The sequence below is a fragment of the Schistocerca nitens genome, chromosome 6 (assembly GCF_023898315.1).
Source record: "Schistocerca nitens isolate TAMUIC-IGC-003100 chromosome 6, iqSchNite1.1, whole genome shotgun sequence".
Lineage (NCBI taxonomy): Eukaryota > Metazoa > Arthropoda > Insecta > Orthoptera > Acrididae > Schistocerca > Schistocerca nitens.
The window spans coordinates 562,023,858-562,042,748 of record NC_064619.1 but is presented as its reverse complement, the minus strand read 5'-3'; positions in this window follow the sequence as shown (position 1 = coordinate 562,042,748).

Below are 18,891 nucleotides of genomic sequence, written 5' to 3'. Positions count from 1 at the left end.
TGTGGCATTGTGTATAACCCGTTGCCAGCGATGTGGGAGTCGTAGGATACTCTAAGTAGTGCCAGTTGTGATGACAGTTCGAGCGGCGCAGTCTATTGAGCGATGAATTTGTAGCAGTTCTGAGGCGAATGCCGTGAAGTGTTTCCTTCAGTTTAGAAATCGAGTTGAACTCACGAGGGCTTAAGTCAGGGGAGCGCAGTAGGTGGTATAGCACTTAGCAGCCCCATCGGTCAAACAAATCACCAACAGCTAGCACTGTACTAGCTTGAGCATTGTCCTGGAAAATGATGGTCAGGTCCTGCAGAAAGTGTCATCACTTCTTTCTCTATCCTGTTCATTTTTTGAACACAACCTACGACCAGCTTAGAGACAGAAGTGATGACACTTTCTGCAGGACCTGACCATCATTTTGCAGGACAATGCTCAAGCACGTACAGTGCAAGCTGTTACTGATTTGTTTGACTGATGGGGCTGCTAATTGGTATACCACCTACTGAACTCCCCTCACTTAAGCCCTCGTGAGTTCAGCTCGATTTCTAAACTGAAGGAAACACTTCACGGCATTCGCCTCAGAACTGCTACAAATTCGTCGGGCAACAGACCGCGCCGCTCGAGCTGTCAACACAACTGGCACTGCTAGGAGTATTCTACGACTTCCAAATCGCTGGTAACAGATTATACACAATGCTGGTGACTACTTTGAAGGTCAGTAAAACTTTGAAACACGTGTCTATTTTGTACTAGATGTAAATAAATAGTTGCCAGTATTAAAATTCCAACCCTCGTATGTCGAAATTAAAAGCATGTTAGGTTAAAAGTTCGTCTTGGCGCCAGTTGTAAGCAACAGGTTCATGGTGTACTGGCTCGCTCCTTTAGTGTCAGATGTTGTTCGCATCGAGATGGAGATGACGCGGCAGCAAAAGGCGTTTTGCGTTCTTCGCTTCAGCAGGTGCAATTCACTTACACACTTGCAACTGTGCAGTGTGATTTTCCTATAGCGTAAGGAGTGTACGGACATCACATTGCATCATTTACCTCAAAGGTAGACCGATCTCAAGATACGTTTTTTATTGTTGTTCTGTGGGTGTCTGTGAAAGACTCTGTCTACGTGCCTACCGTCCCAATAACTTTGGATGAACTGCGACGTTGCATAGCAACAGCAGTGAATGTAGAAACTCCAGACATGCTCGGAAAAGAGTGGAACGAGTTCGACAGTCTTGTGCGTGTTTATCGTGAGTCAGGTGGAGGGCACTCTGAACGTTTGTGTAAGGTAAATGAAAATATCCATCCCAAAAGTAATTGTAGCGAAGTACCCCGAGGTTCTACGTGCATCCAATGTGCAAGCTGGCTGCTCTTTCAGTAAGCTAGTGCAAGCAGAATCTTTTTCGGCCTCATTTAGTGAAACTATACCTTGTTGTAAACTAACTTGTCACCCAAATAATCAAATCTGTGACGCTATTTGATTTTGATAATGAAAAGAGAATCAAAGAAGCATCTCACTCTCACATAAGTCTTGCAATTCAATGAAAGACAGACATAGTATGAATAATTAAACATCAATGATGAAAATCATTCGTAAGATCCTATTGAAATTACAGATCAGTGATCAGCCTATAGTCGTCCGCTGTGCAGTGGGTGCGTGGACCACTTTCTTTAACTGCAATAATCAATAATGAAAAACAAATAACTGCTGATAGTTAAAGTATACTGTGCAGGTGGTGAAAAGTGAAGGCCCAGGTATACAACGAATACCAAGTTTATTTTAATTAAGAGAACACAGTTTTCTTGCATGGAAACGAGTCGTCAAACAGTTACGACAGTACTTGAGGGAGTGTGTCTACTAACGGAAAATGAACCAGGAGTTGTAAACTGAAGTTAATTCTAAACAGATACAGAGGAAGAATGCCAGTGACAAGAAAGAATTGACATAAATAATATGATCCGAAGGCAAAAGGCCACTAGAGCGAAAGAAAACACTTTTTGAAAATATTACTAACCAGCACATACACAGTGCACTACACTTGAAATAAGTTCCAAGTCCGACAAGACACACCCAAATTAAAATGTTGAGAACTCAGACACAGTTCAAGTTAGAGTCCCCAAAGGATAGTCCACAGTGGAGGCTCCATTTTGACGAAAACATAGTCAAGTCCAATGTGTGATAAACGAAAAGAAATTCCAGAATTCATACACGTCTACTCCCAGAAACACGAAGCTTTGAGCCATCGTTACAGCGGCTTCAAAGTGAGTTCCTGATTGAAGAAATGCATAAGCATTCGGCGCCTGGTCCTGGAAGCTCACTAGAGTTAACTGGCCTCTCAGGGCTCGTGTGGCATGCTAGGTACAGGCCTCGGCGCCAGGATGCAGTTGACCTAGCCTCCTGTCACGTGTTCGACGTAGGAAAGATGTCCGTGGGATCAGCAACGTACCCTGGCGTTTCAGTCGCCGCCTTTTGTCCGTGTGTAGCACGGCAGACCTCAAGTGTCGTCTGTAAGGAAGTAGGCTGCTCGAATAACTTGTTTGTAACATATGTTGCTGGCAGGGTAGGCGTAAGTCCACGATACAGCAATAATATGAGAGGCAGTCAAATGAAAACCGAATAGCCGGCCGAAGTGGCCGTGCGGTTAAAGGCGCTGCAGTCTGGAACCGCAAGACCGCTACGGTCGCAGGTTTGAATCCTGCCTCGGGCATGGATGTTTGTGATGTCCTTAGGTTAGTTAGGTTTACGTAGTTCTAAGTTCTAGGGGACTAATGACCTCAGCAGTTGAGTCCCATAGTGCTCAGAGCCATTTGAACCATTTTTTGAAAACCGAACATCGGCCACAACAGGACCATGAAATGATTCCATTCAAAAGTAATCACCGCACACGGTACGACAGTTATTCCACTGGGAGATGAGACTATCAATTCCAGTTTCACAGAATGCAGTCAGCCACCGGTGGATCCACAAGCACACCCATTCTTGCACTTTCTCATCTGACTAAAAATGACGTCCATGCATGTGTTTCTTCAGGTCGCCAAAGATGTGAAAATCACACAGTGAGAAATCTAGGCTGAGTGAAGGATGTAGAAGTATTCCCCGACAAAATCGCTGAATCGTAGCCTTTGTCCGATTGGAAGTGTGGGGGTGGGAGTCATCACTATGCAACAGGATGCTTCCATCCGAGAGCACTCCTTGGTGTTTTGACTTCAGGTGTGTTCCACGTTCTGCAAAGTGTTCTCACAGCACTGCACACTGATTGTGGTTCCATTCTCAAGGAAATCAATGAACAGAAGACCCCTGCTGTCGAAGGTCATCAAGAACTTACTGGAACTTCTGCGGACAGCTTTTGACGGAAAATTGTGGGATGTGTCCACTGTTGGTATTGCTGTTTGCCCTGACAGTCGCAATGCATCGGACGGAATCATCCCCTTGTACGATAATTTCCACCCCCGCACTGCCAATAGGTCGAAGGCTACGCTTCAGCAATTTGGCTGGGAAACGCTGCGACATCCTTCATACAGCTTGGATATTTCACGGCGCGATTTTCTCATCCTTGGCGGCCTAATGAAAGATATGCGTGGACGTTGGATTCAGTCGGACAGGGAAGTACACTACTGGCCATTAAAATTGCAACACCAAGAAGAAATGCAGATGATAAACGGGTATTCATTGGACAAATATATTATACTAGAACTGACATGTGGTTATATTTTCACGCAAATTGGGTGCATAGATCCTGAGAAATCAGTACCCAGAACAATCACCTCTGGCGGTAATAACGGTCTTGATAGGCCTGGGCATTGAGTCAAACAGAGCTTGGATGGCGTGCACTTGTACAGCCGCCCATGCAGCTTCAACACGATAACACAGTTCATCAAGAGTAGTGACTGGCATATTGTGACGAGCCAGTTGATCGGCCACCATTGACCAGACGTTTTCAATTGGTGAGAGATCTGGAGAATATGCTGGCAGGGCAGCAGTCGAATATTTTCTGTATCGTATGGCTTAACGTCACTGCGGTAAACCACCACCTTGACGTTTTCAGGCAATTAATCACCCTCAAAGGCCAAGATGAAGGCAAAGGTAGCAACCCTTTTGTCTTTGGTCCCCTGTAAACGCGCCGGATGAAATGAACACCCCGCAGATCTAAATTGGCGCGGAGCTCGTCGTCAGACTGCAAGAGGAGATCGCGATGGAAAATCATTCCCTGGACCATGTTGAGGCTTTTATGGGAAGTGATGGAAACAGGAATATCACCCAACTTGTCACAGGCGTGTAACGCCCGGGTTTGTTCTGGGGATGCTGTCTCAATCAAGACTGCGCCGTTTCGCAACTTGGACAGTGCTGTCACTTCTCCAAACGTATCCTCAAAGTGATATTCTTCACGGGTTTGCAGCCGGATCTTGTCGTCGTCCAGACACAATTTCGGCGGACCAGCTGGCCGCCATCTTCAGGTGAGTTAATGCTAGTGCACTGCCTCGCCGGAACTGAATTCCAGCCTTTTTTTTTTTATTTTCAATTCCCCCCGAAGGGGGCGGGCTGGCAGCAGCTTACTACGCTGCTCTACAGCCTACAGACTTTTGTTTAAAAAGGGAAGAAGAAAGAAACATGGAAAAACAGGCGATAGAATTCCAGCCACAACGGCGGAAACCTTTATACACCACGAACAGAGCACCGCGCGTGCGTGACATGATGGGCAGCGCCTCCTGGCGGCAAGTATACAGATAGCGCGCCGGTGGGAGAAGACGGCAGAAACGATAAATCGCAACAGCACTAGTTGGAAGAATCCAATGATCGAAAAGAAGACCGTTGCTGTTTAATGTCGGACAAAATCGGATTCCATGTCTTACTTAGAGGAAAACATTTATCCTTGTTAATAATATTACTGGATAATCTAATTTCAATGGATTCTTTAAGAACACATTCCCAATAGCGAGAAGCAGGAGAGATCAATTGTGTCTTGTCATACATCATCCTGTGTCCTTCGTTAAGGCAATGTTCCGCCACTGCCGACTTCTCAGGTTGGAACAACCGAGTGTGCCGATGATGTTCCACGCGCCGGTCCTGAATAGTTCGAATAGTTTGACCACTATACTTCTTTCCACAGTGACACGGAATTTCATAAACCCCGGGCGTCCTCAAGCCAAAATTATCTTTAATTATGAAATTCCGTGTCACTGTGGAATGAAGTATATTGATCAAACTATCCGAACTATTCAGGACCGGTGCGTGGAACATCATCGGCACACTCGGTTGTTCCAACCTGAGAAGTCGGCAGTGGCGCAACATTACCTTGACGAAGGACACAGGATGATGTATGACAAGACACAATTGGTCTCTCCTGCTTCTCGCTATTGGGAATGTGTTCTTAAAGAATCCATTGAAATTAGATTATCCAAAACAAGGATAAAGGTTTTCCTCTAAGTAAGATATTGAATCCGATTTTGTTCGACATTAAACAGCAACGGTCTTCTTTTCGATCATGGGATTCTTCCAACTAGTGCTGTTGCGATTTATCGTTTCTGCCGTCTTCTCCCACCGGCGCACTGCGTGTCTACTTGTCGCCAGGAGGCGCTGCCCATCATCTCACGTACGCGCGGTGCTCTGTTCGTGGTGTATAAAAGTTTCCGTCGTTGTGGCTGGAATTCAGTTCCGGCGAGGCAGTGCACTAGCATTAACTCACCTGAAGGTGGCGGCCAGCTGGTCCGCCGAAATATTGTGTCTGGACGACGACATGATCCGGCTGCAAACCCGTGAAGAATATCAGAAGCTATTACACCGGGAAAGTCTACGAAATCATATCCTCATGTAGCCCTACGCTCCTCGCGTGGTGTAGCGAGGGAGGGAAACGATTTAGGGTCATATCCGTCAGCATTTTACTCGATCTTGCCCTTCTTAGAGACTGCTGGCGCCGTACAGTCACCAACAAGAGATGACTTAGTCTGCTTCATTGCGCGTCATCCACCCTGATGCCACGCACTCCGATCAGGGGCTCTCCCAACGGGCACCACCCAGCCACAGCAAAGGCGAACTGACATGACGGCCATTGCCGGCAGTCGGTACATGACAGCCCCATCACAACGGACTGGCTACTGTGCTGGATATTGGGCGCAGAGAAATCCAATATTGTCATGGGGGCGAAAGAGAACAGGAGACTGTGGAAGAAGATGACATAGCCCGGAAAGTGTCCTCGTCCAAATAGTTGAATCGCAGGTGGAGACGCAAAGCCATGACAAGAGATTCAGGAGATCGAATCTAAGGGCACTATGGATAACTCGTGCACCACGTGAGGCGTCCTTCCTCATATGGCCCGCAAGTCTGTAGAATTTTGAAAGTGGCAGGTCAAACCATAGAATGGGACCTGAATTCATAGGGCCGAAATGTGTGAAACTCCTTTTAGTGGCCTCTTATGACAGGCAGCAATACCTCGGGCCTACTCTACCCCCCAGACCTTGCAGGGGATGTTTCTTATGTTCGATACAGTTTTAGTGTTTCGTCTTGACCTGCAGCAAGACGTTTTCGTGTTAGATTATTTCTTTAATTATCAGTGGATCGATCTCTTGTAAAGTTTAACAGGCCACATCAAATTTCATGTGTTTTGTAATAAACATATTTGAATTACTTACCAGATCTGCCTGTTTGCTAATCTGCAGCATTACGCTATTGCCTTCCATCACAAAGTTTTTATTTAGCTTGTGAAACCCACGCTAGATGTGAGGAAGCTGATGCCACAACAGCCAATGGAACAGAAGATTGGCAGGCGAGGTTAATTTTCCAGCTAATAGGGAACCAGCAGCAGACAGTTCATTAACGGCATTTCGCATCACCTTTCGAACAATTCCAATTAATCGCAATGTCTGCAGTGTGAAGATACCGACCACGGAACTGCACAGCTTTTGCTGCCGGAGGCATATTGCAGTGTCAATCACTTTGCTATTCTGATCTCAGTACAGTGTACCAACAAAATAAATCCTACAGAGCAGAAATATGCAGTGAAATTTGTCTCACCGTTAAGCGTATCTGCGATTCATTCTGAAGTACTCTCATACTAGTTACAGCAGACATCATTTGACTAATAGTTAGGGATAACATTACTTAACTAAACAAAATGAAATATGAAAGAAGCTCTCTTCAGATTACGTTTACGTTAGTAATACAATAGTGGAAAAGAACCACACTGGCTCGAAATGAAACACAACAGACACAAATAACAAATCAGTGAATGCGGTTATACGACGCTGAATAGCAACGAAGTCGAATTACAGAACACACCATGAAAGTACAGAATTTAAAGGGAAGAAACACATTTTACTCCAGAAAAACGAATCATCCTGTCCATACTGCTTCTTTCGAACACATACATATAATATAAAGTAATTTAATCGGAAGGCTCAAACACCAAAAAAGCAACCACAAAAATCGTGCAAGACATTTGGAAGATAGAACAAATTTCAGAAGATTGGGAAAATGCGAGACAGAATAGATATAAATAACTACAAGAGAATTTCAGTAATGTTGGTTGCGTACAAGATTCAATGCCTGATAGATCATTCTGTGCTCCATACAGCACAGAAACAACATTAGAACCAAAGACTGGAGAATATCTGGCAGGATTCAGACCAGGTCGTTGGTGTCCAGAGCAAATCCTGTACCTAAGGCTAACTTTTATATAAAAGATAAATTACAGCAAAATTTTAATCTGCACATTTCTTGGTTTCAAACAAGCCTCTGAATCAGATGACCACGGATTACTCTTCCAGACATTAAAAGAACAAGCTCTAGATCTGAGAACATTCATAAAATAGACATTGACAAATACGAAGTCCAAGGTTACATTAATGGCGAACTCTCAAATACTTTTAAAGACGACACTGGACTCGCATTCGGGAGAACGACGCTTTCGGCCATCCTGATTTAGGTTTTCCGTGATTTCCCTAAATCGCTCCAGGCAAATGCCGGGATGGTTCCTTTGAAAGGGCACGGCTGACTTCCTTCCCCGTCCTTCCCTAATCCGATGAGACCGATGACCTCGCTGTCTGGTCTTCTTCCCCAAAGAACCCAACCCTTTTGTAGTCAAAACAGAAGTAAGACAAGGACATGGGATGTCTCCATTGCTTTTCAACTATGTGCTTGAGAAAGCCATACAAGAATGGCGAAAACAGACATCAATCCTCCAAATTGACCAGCCAACCACTGTAGGCAGAATCAAGTTAACTATAGATTGTCTATCATTTGCAGACATGCAACAAGAAGCACAAGAATTGCCAAAAGATGGAAACTGCATACCGACTTAATCGAAATATCTGCAACAGTCCATAAAACTAAGGCATTATGTATAATTGAACCAGAATGCCTCTATGGACCATAATAATTACATTGAGCAGGAAAACAGACATTTAAAGCATTGAGAAAGGGGACGCAAAGTCGTAAGAAAAATTCTATGCCTAGAACTTATATACGAATAATACCGACTCCGAAGGAATCAGGAAATCAAATAATGCACAATTATGCATAGAGACACTACTTTTTTTGTAATAGGAGCAAAGCCAAAACGGACACGGTGAAATGAGCTGATGAGATCAAAACTGATTTGAAATTGACAAGAATTACTCGAGAAGGTGACCAAAACCTTGAAATCTTCAGGTCGCATATTCAAAACTGGCAAGTTTACCAAGAGAAAACACGAAAGAGGAAGACTGGGACAACATGATCTGAAGAGAGAAAGGAAGCCAACAGGAAGAGAATGAAAGAAATATGGGCAGAAAGGAACGCGGATGCCCACTTCTAAGTAATATGCCTACTGGTAATGGGATTATAAGCAGATAATAATAATAATAATAATAATAATAATAATTTAAACTGTATGCTCAGAGAGAAGCAGTGTGAATATTACTTAAACATACTGTCTTTATACGCAAAGACACTATTTTTAACTATGTTCATACTTTTAAAATCCAACCCACATGTGTTTTAATTGCAATAATGAATACTTAATTATTCCAGACAAAGGAATTCGTTTTAACGAATAGGGATAAACTAACAAGATCTAACACATAGTTTTACCTAAAATTCATCTATATTCTTTCTTAAATTATGACAAATCGAATGGTTCAAGTCAACAAAAACACTAGATCCCACCTGAAGCTGTAGAAGACAAAGTTACCATTGTAGATGGGCAGTAACTGCAGTCGGAGCCTTCACTGTAGAAATAACGCACACGCAGTCGCTCGTTTAAACGCCTTGGACGTGCTTTCTTCAATAGTTCGAGGAATATTTCCAAAACTCCCTTCACAATGTTTGGCCCAGAAAATTCAGGCGCATCTGTTTTTGTTGTTCCTGGAACAGTGACTCGCATAGTACTGTGCTATTAATACAGTTACACAAGCAGCTAGCAGATGGGACAGTAGACCAGTCACGACCTGCTCATTCGAGACAGCTGGAAATAACCAGCAAATAACACTACAGTCTAGTCAAGGAAAATCGAAAAATTATTACCTACTTGTGGAGTCATACTGTCCCAAAAGGAAGAAGAGAATTAATAACCCATGCCACCCAAACATATAATGTGCCGACATTTCACACCGCCGACAAAAATCCGACCGAACTTGGGACGACATTCACCACGCATAAGATGTACCAATTTCCTCGTAAGGCATCACAGCGAATAAATGTTGGGGAAACGAAATGATGGGAACTTTCAAATACTGCCTATCTAAGGTTATGGAGTTTTCAGAGGTCAAAATGCCATTGATTCCGATGCACCGTGTCATCGGGAAAAGATTGATCTCCTCACCGATCGCCCAGGAACCGAAAACCACTACTGCCTGGAGAGAGAAATCGCTTCAAACGAAAAACGGCATACGATCGTTTGTTACAATGGGTGACCGACAACTTGATGGCACTTCGACGTTTGCATGGCTACAAAATAACAAAATTTGACGACGTGTTCCCGTTCCATGAAGGCAGGTCGAGACGCAGAAATACCTACCGTAGTGCTACGCAATGGGGCATCCCAGTACCAGATTCAATAAGATATTTGTTACTGATTACAATACCTAAAACTGAATCGATACTTTAACAACATTTGAACAAAAGCATCAACGCAAGTGTTTCAATGCAATGACTACATTATAAAATTTTACATATATTTTTTCACAAAAGGATTTGTTTGAAATAGAAGCAAAATATGGAAATTTTGCTATTTTTGCGTGAACCAGCTTAAGAATATAATCAAGTTCAAACATAAGTAGGAAAAGACAGATAAGCCAAGTAGGAATGAATTTCAGGTCTTCGCATAAATTTTACGCTACGTACATATACCGTTATTAACACTGCTTTCTTTAATACAAAATCATTCATCTAAAATACGAAGGAAACATGAAAATTATGTTGTTTACATGAATCAATTACAGAATAAAATGAATAATGTACGCTGGTCAAAAAGTTTCCGTTTGATGGCATTGCTGCAGCGTATACAGGGTGTTACAAAAAGGGACGGTCAAACTTTCAGGAAACATTCCTCACACACAAAGAAAGAAAATATGTTATGTGGACATGTGTCCGGATTCGCTTACTTTCCATGTTAGAGCTCATTTTATTACTTCTCTTCAAATCACATTAATCATGGAATGGAAACACACAGCAACAGAACGTACCAGCGTGACTTCAAACACTTTGTTACAGGAAATGTTCAAAATGTCCTCCGTTAGCGAGGATACATGCATCCACCCTCCGTCGCATGGAATCCCTGATGCGCTGATACAGCCCTGGAGAATGGCGTATTGTATCACAGCCGTCCACAATACGAGCACGAAGAGTCTCTACATTTGGTACCGGGGTTGCGTAGACAAGAACTTTCAAATGCCCCCATAAATGAAAGTCAAGAGGGTTGAGGTCAGGAGAGCGTGGAGGCCATGGAATTGGTCCGCCTCTACCAATCCATCGGTCACCGAATCTGTTGTTGAGAAGCGTACGAACACTTCGACTGAAATGTGCAGGAGCTCCATCGTGCATGAACCACATGTTGTGTCGTACTTGTAAAGGCACATGTTCAAGCAGCACAGGTTGAGTATCCCGTATGAAATCATGATAACGTGCTCCATTGAGCGTAGGTGGAAGAACATGGGGCCCAATCAAGACATCACCAACAATGCCTCCCCAAACGTTCACAGAAAATCTGTGTTGATGACGTGATTGCACAATTGCATGCGGATTCTCGTCAGCCCCCACATGCTGATTGTGAAAATTTGCAATTTGATCACGTTGGAATGAAGCCTCATCCGTAAAGAGAACATTTGCACTGAAATGATGATGGACACATTGTTGGATGAACCATTCACAGAAGTGTACCCGTGGAGGCCAATCAGCTGCTGATAGTGCCTGCACACGCTGTACATGGTACGGAAACAACTGGTTCTCCCGTAGCACTCTCCATACAGTGACGTGGTCAACGTTACCTTGTACATCAGCAACTTCTCTGACGCTGACATTAGGGTTATCGTCAACTGCACGAAGAATTGCCTCGTCCTGTCCTCGTCGTTCTAGGTCTTCCCCAGTCGCGAGTCATAGGCTGGAATGTTCCGTGCTTCCTAAGACGCCGATCAATTGCTTCGAACGTCTTCTGGTCGGGACACCTTCGTTCTGGAAATCTGTCTCGATACAAACGTACCGCGCCACGGCTATTGCTCCGTGCTAATCCATACATCAAACGGGCATCTGCCAACTCCGCATTTGTAAACATTGCACCGACTGCAAAACCACGTTCGTGATTAACACTAACCTGTTGATGCTACGTACTGATGTGCTTGATGCTAGTACTGTAGGGCAATGAGTCGCATGTCAACACAAGCACCGAAGTCAACATTACCTTCCTTCAATTGGCAAACTGGCGGTGAATCGAGGAAGTACAGTACATACTGACGAAACTAAAATGAGCTCTAACATGGAAATTAAGCGAATCCGGACACATGCCCACATAACACATTTTCTTTCTTTGTGTGTGAGGAATGTTTCCTGAAAGTTTCGCCGTACCTTTTTGTAACACCCTGTAATGAACGTAGTTCGACTCGCATGGGATTCGTTTCTTTCCGATGTGCGTGCTATAAATGCGGCAACGTGAAATGTGGTGACGTTATTACCAAAGGTGCTTAAACAGGACCAACGCGCCATTATTCTTTTCTTGGCCGCCGGAGGACAACCACCTGCAGTAATCCATCGGAGAATGACGAATATGTAAAGGACAGCATCACTGTCGAAAACCAACAATGTGCAATGGTGCGCCAAGTTCCGCGCTAATAACGCACGTCCCCATAGCACAAATGTCGTAACGCAAAACTTAGCCAATTCAGGTGGTAGCTACTAGAGCACCCGCCCTATAATCCTCATCTCTTCCCATGAGATTATCACGCATTCGGGTCCTTAAAATTTTTTCTTGAAGGACGGACGATTTCTGGCGGACGAGGATGTGCAGCAGGTAGTTACTGACTTCTCCACGCCGAAGTACACAGCATTTTACCAAACTGGTGTCTTCTACATCTACATCTACATTTATACTCCGCAAGCCACCCAACGGTGTGTGGCGGAGGGCACTTTATGTGGCACTGTCATTACCTCCCTTTTCTGTTCCAGTCGCCTACGGTTCGCGGGAAGAACGACTGTCTGAAAGCCTCTGTGCGCGCTCGAATCTCTCTAATTTTACATTCGTGATCTCCTCGGGAGGTATAAGTAGGGGGAAGCAATATATTCGACACCTCACCCAGAAACGCACCCTCTCGAAACCTTGCGAGCAAGCTACACCGCGATGCAGAGCGCCTCTCTTGCAGAGTCTGCCACTTGAGTTTGCTAAACATCTCCGTAACGCTATCACGGTTACCAAATAACCCTGTGACGAAACGCGCCGCTCTTCTTTGGATATTCTCTATCTCCTCTGTCAACCCGTTCTGGTACGGATCCCACACTGATGAGCTTCAAGCTGGTGCGGTCGGTGGGATGGTTGCCCCAATGCTCACGGTGCCCCAATGCTCACGGCGATTTTGCCTGATTGGCTTACCGATTTTGGACTGCAGCACCCTTCAAACGGAAGCTTTTTGAGTGCCTTTTATACAAACACTATGTCCAGGTAGTGGGTGTAGCCTATGCTTAAGGTCATTGGCGTATGTTGTTAAAATCTGATATGCAAACGGTATGCTGTTTTTACTGATATCTTGTGTTCCCTGCATACTACACTGATACACATTAAACTGCTAGTGTAAGGTCATTATTTTCCCAAAACCATTCATAATTCCGATACCGAGACTCTGAAATTCCTTACGATACTGAGGTTCTATCTAGTACTTGACGTCGGTAGCGACATAATACGTATCGAAACAAAAGATCGATTCTTACTCATATTACTTACTCAGATTCCTCCCTGGCTATGCACAGCGGTTACGGGCTAGACTCGCATTCGGGAACTTGATTTAGGTTTTCCGTGATTTTCCTAAACCGCTCCAGACAAACACCGGGATGGTCTGTTTGAAAGGGGGAAGGCCGATTCCATTCTCATCCTTTAAACATTCCGACCTTGTGATCAGTCTCTAATAACTTTGATATCAGCGGGACGTTAAACCCTAATTTTTCTTTCTTCCTTTTGAGTACGCAGCTTGGAGGGTGACCACCCACATGTTCCCATTCAGCTGATCGTCACCCTCTAGGCTGATAAGTGTGAGGAGGATGCGTAGCCACAATGTATCAAATGTCGAAGGAACAGCATCTCTGAAGTCTGTCAGTTGACTTACCTGTCCTTTCATAACTTCCTTTATGTTGATTCAGTGGAAGGTAACGGGAAACCACCACTGGAATCACTTCCCTAGACGGTCATGGGGTGGACCTCTCTGAGGGGGCTTCCCCCATGACACATAATTTGTATGTTGATAACGCAAACACCTTGTGAAGTTCTGAGTGTTTTGTAACAATAATCGTGAATCTCTTGCTCTTTATTCACTTCTGTAGCCCTGGGATGCTGAGGCTCACATCATCTTTCACAGGTCATTTGAGACGTCGAATTCTTGTTGGAAACCTGGAAACTGAGCCGCTTACGGAATGCATTCAACTGAAACAGCTACCACAAACGAAAAATTTCGTAATCCATTTCACCGAAGACATGCAAGCAGAACTCTCCCGATAAGAACACGAAGATGCTTACTTTTTTGTTGTTTTGTGGCTCCTAGGGGAAGACCTGCAAAAGATGCTGCAGCCTCAGAACCCCAGTGATGTGCAAAATACCGTGTCGGTGCGAACAGTTTTATAGAGGAGAGACTGTGCCGTTAATGCGACAAATTAGTAAGGAAACGAGAGGATAAAATTTTCTGGGTACAAACAGCCGGCGTTGCTCAACACGCGGAATTATTGGCAGCCGCCAGCCGGGAACCGTAAACATTTCAACAGCGTAACTCGGGAGGAAGACAGCAACATCGACACTCTTGTGTGCGACTTCGAGCTCAGCAGGAAATGGTTAGTAGGGCACAGATCGACCTGCCTTCGCTACCCTCATAACATTATCTAAGAGACACCAGGTAGGACGCAACATTGCCTAGCAGGGGTCTGCCTAAGCAGTGAAGACACTGTAACAAATTCGTTAAGCAAATCTAGCGGAACTGTAGACTGCTGACAACTCGAGAAGAGCAGAACCGAGTCGGTCATTACGGATGACGTCGCAGAACGAAACCTCTCCTCGACGACATAAATACGCCACCCTCAGGAGCTTAGAGCACTCAATCAGTAGGATCGACGGCGTTCGTATCAATTCCCTGGTTATGGTAACCTTGTGTGTGAGATTGCTCTACTGTGGGTTTTACACGTGTTGCCTCACGAGAAGATCAGCGATCCGTAGAAGAGGATAACGAAGTCCGGCATCCAACGAAATCCAGGGGTCCACCAACACGGTGCAGCAGAAGCTGTCCTGAAACTCCAGTTTCGCACGAGTCTGACGGACTACCGTAATGGCGGACCAGGTTCAGCATTCAGGACCACATCATAGCATCCGACATAGCGGTCCAACTGAGGCACAACATGGGCAGTGATCTGGGAGGAATTGAGCACTCCCCGAAATGGCGTGTGAATCAATCACACACGTCGCGGTCACCACCATCTCTAAGCAGGACTACCGACGGGAGGTGTCTAGCTTGCCAGCACGCAGCAAACCACTGCACCAGGGTGTCATTGACTTCCGCTCCGAGCTGATGCAGAGTTCTCCGCAGCCGTGAGTTCGCTGTTGGATTCAACGGATTCCTCACCGGATTACGTAGACACTAGCCGTCGCAGAAGACACGGCCACGACTTGTACTCTCAGTTGTGAATGGAATAATCTCGAATGGTGTTTAATTGCGTCTAACAACGCGCACAGGTCCTCGGTCTGCATAAGAAAATAGCAGGGGTTTTCAGCGCGGCTATTGGCGACCCCTACCCTGCACACTGACGAACGAGTAATATAGAGCACGAGGTGTGTTTCCGCCTATGGTATTGCGAGAAATCAGCGTTAGCAACACGTGGCTTTAAAAAAAGGCACGGAATTGCATTCAACGAGAGAACTATGACTAAACGGACAAATGATTTCTGATAACGATATAAGAGAAACGATCGAGATAAACGTTTCTGACAACACTTTCGATAAAGACGGCCGTCTGCAACTATGACCAGCTTGGGAACCGACCATCGGAAGACTGGAGAGGGCGCAGCGATCTTGGAATCGAAACATTACCTCATAAACTGTACCAACGACCGCTATTTGATATTGTTTTATTAGGCAATCAGTTTTCCAATCACGTCGTTTTCAGGACTGTCGCATGAACGACACCAAGTACCACTCATTCATGTATAAGACAAGGCACTACGATTCGTATCTGCCTCCGAAGAATCTGAACTTCGTGACCATATGTGTTCTTCACACAGTTGCTGTCATATATATTAAGAGCACACACGCTCATGAAGTTCGGAACCACATACGAATATTGGTGCCTTGTGTGCCTTGTTTTATGCACGCACGAGTGCTACTTGGTGTTATACATGTGACAGGTCTGAAGATGACGTAATTGTAACGTCGAAACTGCTTGCCTAGTAAAACAATATGAAAATAAGACTGGTTGGTACAGTATTATTACATGTCATTGACCAACCGCTGTCTCACGCTCCTGATCCCAAGATGTACTTACATTTATTACCTTCTATGGTGCTGGAGTGGGCACCAGTAACGTCACAGGCGGTAGCATGGCTGTTTAAAGACAGCAGCAGCAACCTCACGAAGTCACCACTTGGTAATGGCTGAGGAGCACTCAGACTTAAGCTCATGGACATTAAAGCACTTGACGTGGCTGAAACTTTGGGCAAATTTTATCAGTTAATTCCTACTTTTCGTTATGTGGCTTATTGGCTATATCTAAACACATTTTGTTTCATTACTCTCTCAATCGATCTGATTTTGAACAATTTCCCATAAGCCACATTTCAAAACCTTCGGATCATTTCATTTGTATCTTCCCCGTCGTTCACGTTTCGCAGCCATACAAAGCAGTGTTCATGATCTTTCTTGGTGTCAAAGGTGTTGGCAACTGTCGTATTTTAGGAAAAGTTCTCTCGCCTTCTCGTCTCTTTTTTAACTAAAGCAAATTAATCTTCACACAGAAGATTTTCCTCCCACTTTAGCTCTAATATTTTTGACCATCGTTATTTCTGTAATTTTTTTCCGTGTTTGTCGTAAATCTACGTAATATTTTGGCTGTATACATACAGGGTCCGGTAAAAATACCTCCCAAATTTGGAGAGACCACTGTGTGAGTTGTGGTGGGAATACTGATGTGGAGTGGTTACCATTCGCTAGCGATGTACGCGTAATTTTCATTAGGCACAATGGCTTAGCTATGTGAACATAGTGCGTTTTTCGTGGAGGAGTATATTCGTGAAGGTTGTTCTGTGATTAGCACTCAGCGAGTATTTTACATTCACTTCAAACTTGGCTGAAATGATCTTGTTGCTGATAGAAAACTGCTGACAGAAAATTGCTCGAGCTTCTAAACCAGACTTTAGAGCATCAAGTTCTGCACTGGAAAGAAAATCTACTGGCCGACCTCGAACTGTAACAACGCTAGAAAACATGGCGCGTGTGACAACGTCCCTCCAGTAATCTCCAGAACGTCCAGCAGTGAAATATACAGCTGCTCTGGGATTGTCTGATAGGAGTGAAAGAATCTTGCACAGAGATCTTCATATGCACGCATGGAAAATGGTGGTTACCCGAGAATTAAGTAAGAGAAATTCTGAAAATCACAAACCTGTGTGTGAGGAAACCGTTCAGAACATTAAATATTTCCAACATTTCGCGGAGTTCCAGTACAGCACTCTTGGCTGCCGCATCGCGGTCGCGAAGTGGGGCAGAGGCAGTTTCAAATACGTTTTTACAGTCTGACGATAATTAATGGATTTGTAGTTTTAGTTTGACGATGTCCACTATGGACAAACGGTAGTTACTGTTATACTGAAGAAGGTTGGGTTATCCCGACCGAAACCTAGGTAAATTCTAGGTAAACGGTGCCACTGAGGCTGTTGGTTATTAAAATTAAAATTAATTCAGAACGTTCCCTGTGACCTGTTTTGATTTCTTGTTGTTGTTGTTGTTTTTCTGATGATGACGATATTTGGTGTGTGCGGTTATCAGTCTATACACTGTCCAGCCTCGCCACTTTCCGGAATGATGAAAACGATAAAACACGCAGTCCCCAGGCGAAGAAAATTCCCGACTCGCCCGGAAAGCGAACGTGGGACCCCATGACCCAGAGGCAGCAACGCTAGCCACTCGACCACGAGCTGTGCACATTTCTTCTGACGCGATCCACTTCCACTTATCAGGTATTGTAAATAAACAAAATTTCCGCTACTAGGTAGGAGAAACCCCTCAGCAATTTCAACAACGACCACTTTGCAGCCATCGTGCAATAGTTTGTGCGCCGTTGCTGAGTTTGGTGTGTGAGGTCCGTATTTTTTAGAAGAAGATGGTCGGTCCAAATGGCTACTGTCACGTGATAAAGACGTTCCTCCGACCAAAGTTAAACCAGTTTGTTGGGGACCATCGATATGGAAGTCTGTTTCCAACAAGCTCACACTTTTCGGTGTTCTCCAGATCATTTGAGCGATTTTTCCTTCATGTCTTCTCTCTTTCTCGGGAGACATCGCCTCGCTCAAAAGGTCTCCCGGTTTATCACCTTGTGACTTTTTTCTTTGGTGACACATAAAAGTTCAAATATATAAACATCGTCCCACAGCTCTGTAAGCATATAAGGAGGTTGTCAGCCAGGAAGTGACTGCCATTCTACCGGAAATCGCACGAAGGGCCATCGACAACTTCCGGGAAAGGCTTAGTCAGTCTGTCAACAATGGAGGACGCCATTTACTGGATATAATTTTCAAAACCAACGTGGCATAGCATTTATTGTTACACATAGAAAAGTATTTTCTTTGTTTGTTTGTCCGTTTTGAACAAATTTTGAAACACGGGAGCTAATTTTGTCGGAGCCTGTATTAGGAGACAAAGCTACATTTCCTTGCAGCCCGTTGAGAGATTATACATAATTATTGCTTTAATTCTGTGGCAGTTACATTCATTCGTAGCAAGGAATTGGTACCGCACTGTCGTACGGGCGCATTGAAACCCCGCTGCCTCGCCGTGTGTTTACAGTTACCCGCGGCAGTCCACCTGCCGCTGAGAGATGTAAATAAGGCAGCGAGCAGCCGCGATGGTATCGGCGTAATGCGTGGTCTGCGCCATGAGGTCTGAGCTCTGAGCCTTGAGCGCGCCACAGATGCTATCTGCGCGGCCCGGGATCCTGTCCCGACGCGGAGAAGCGGTCCCACGCCGTACCCCGACCTGCCCCGCCTGCGGA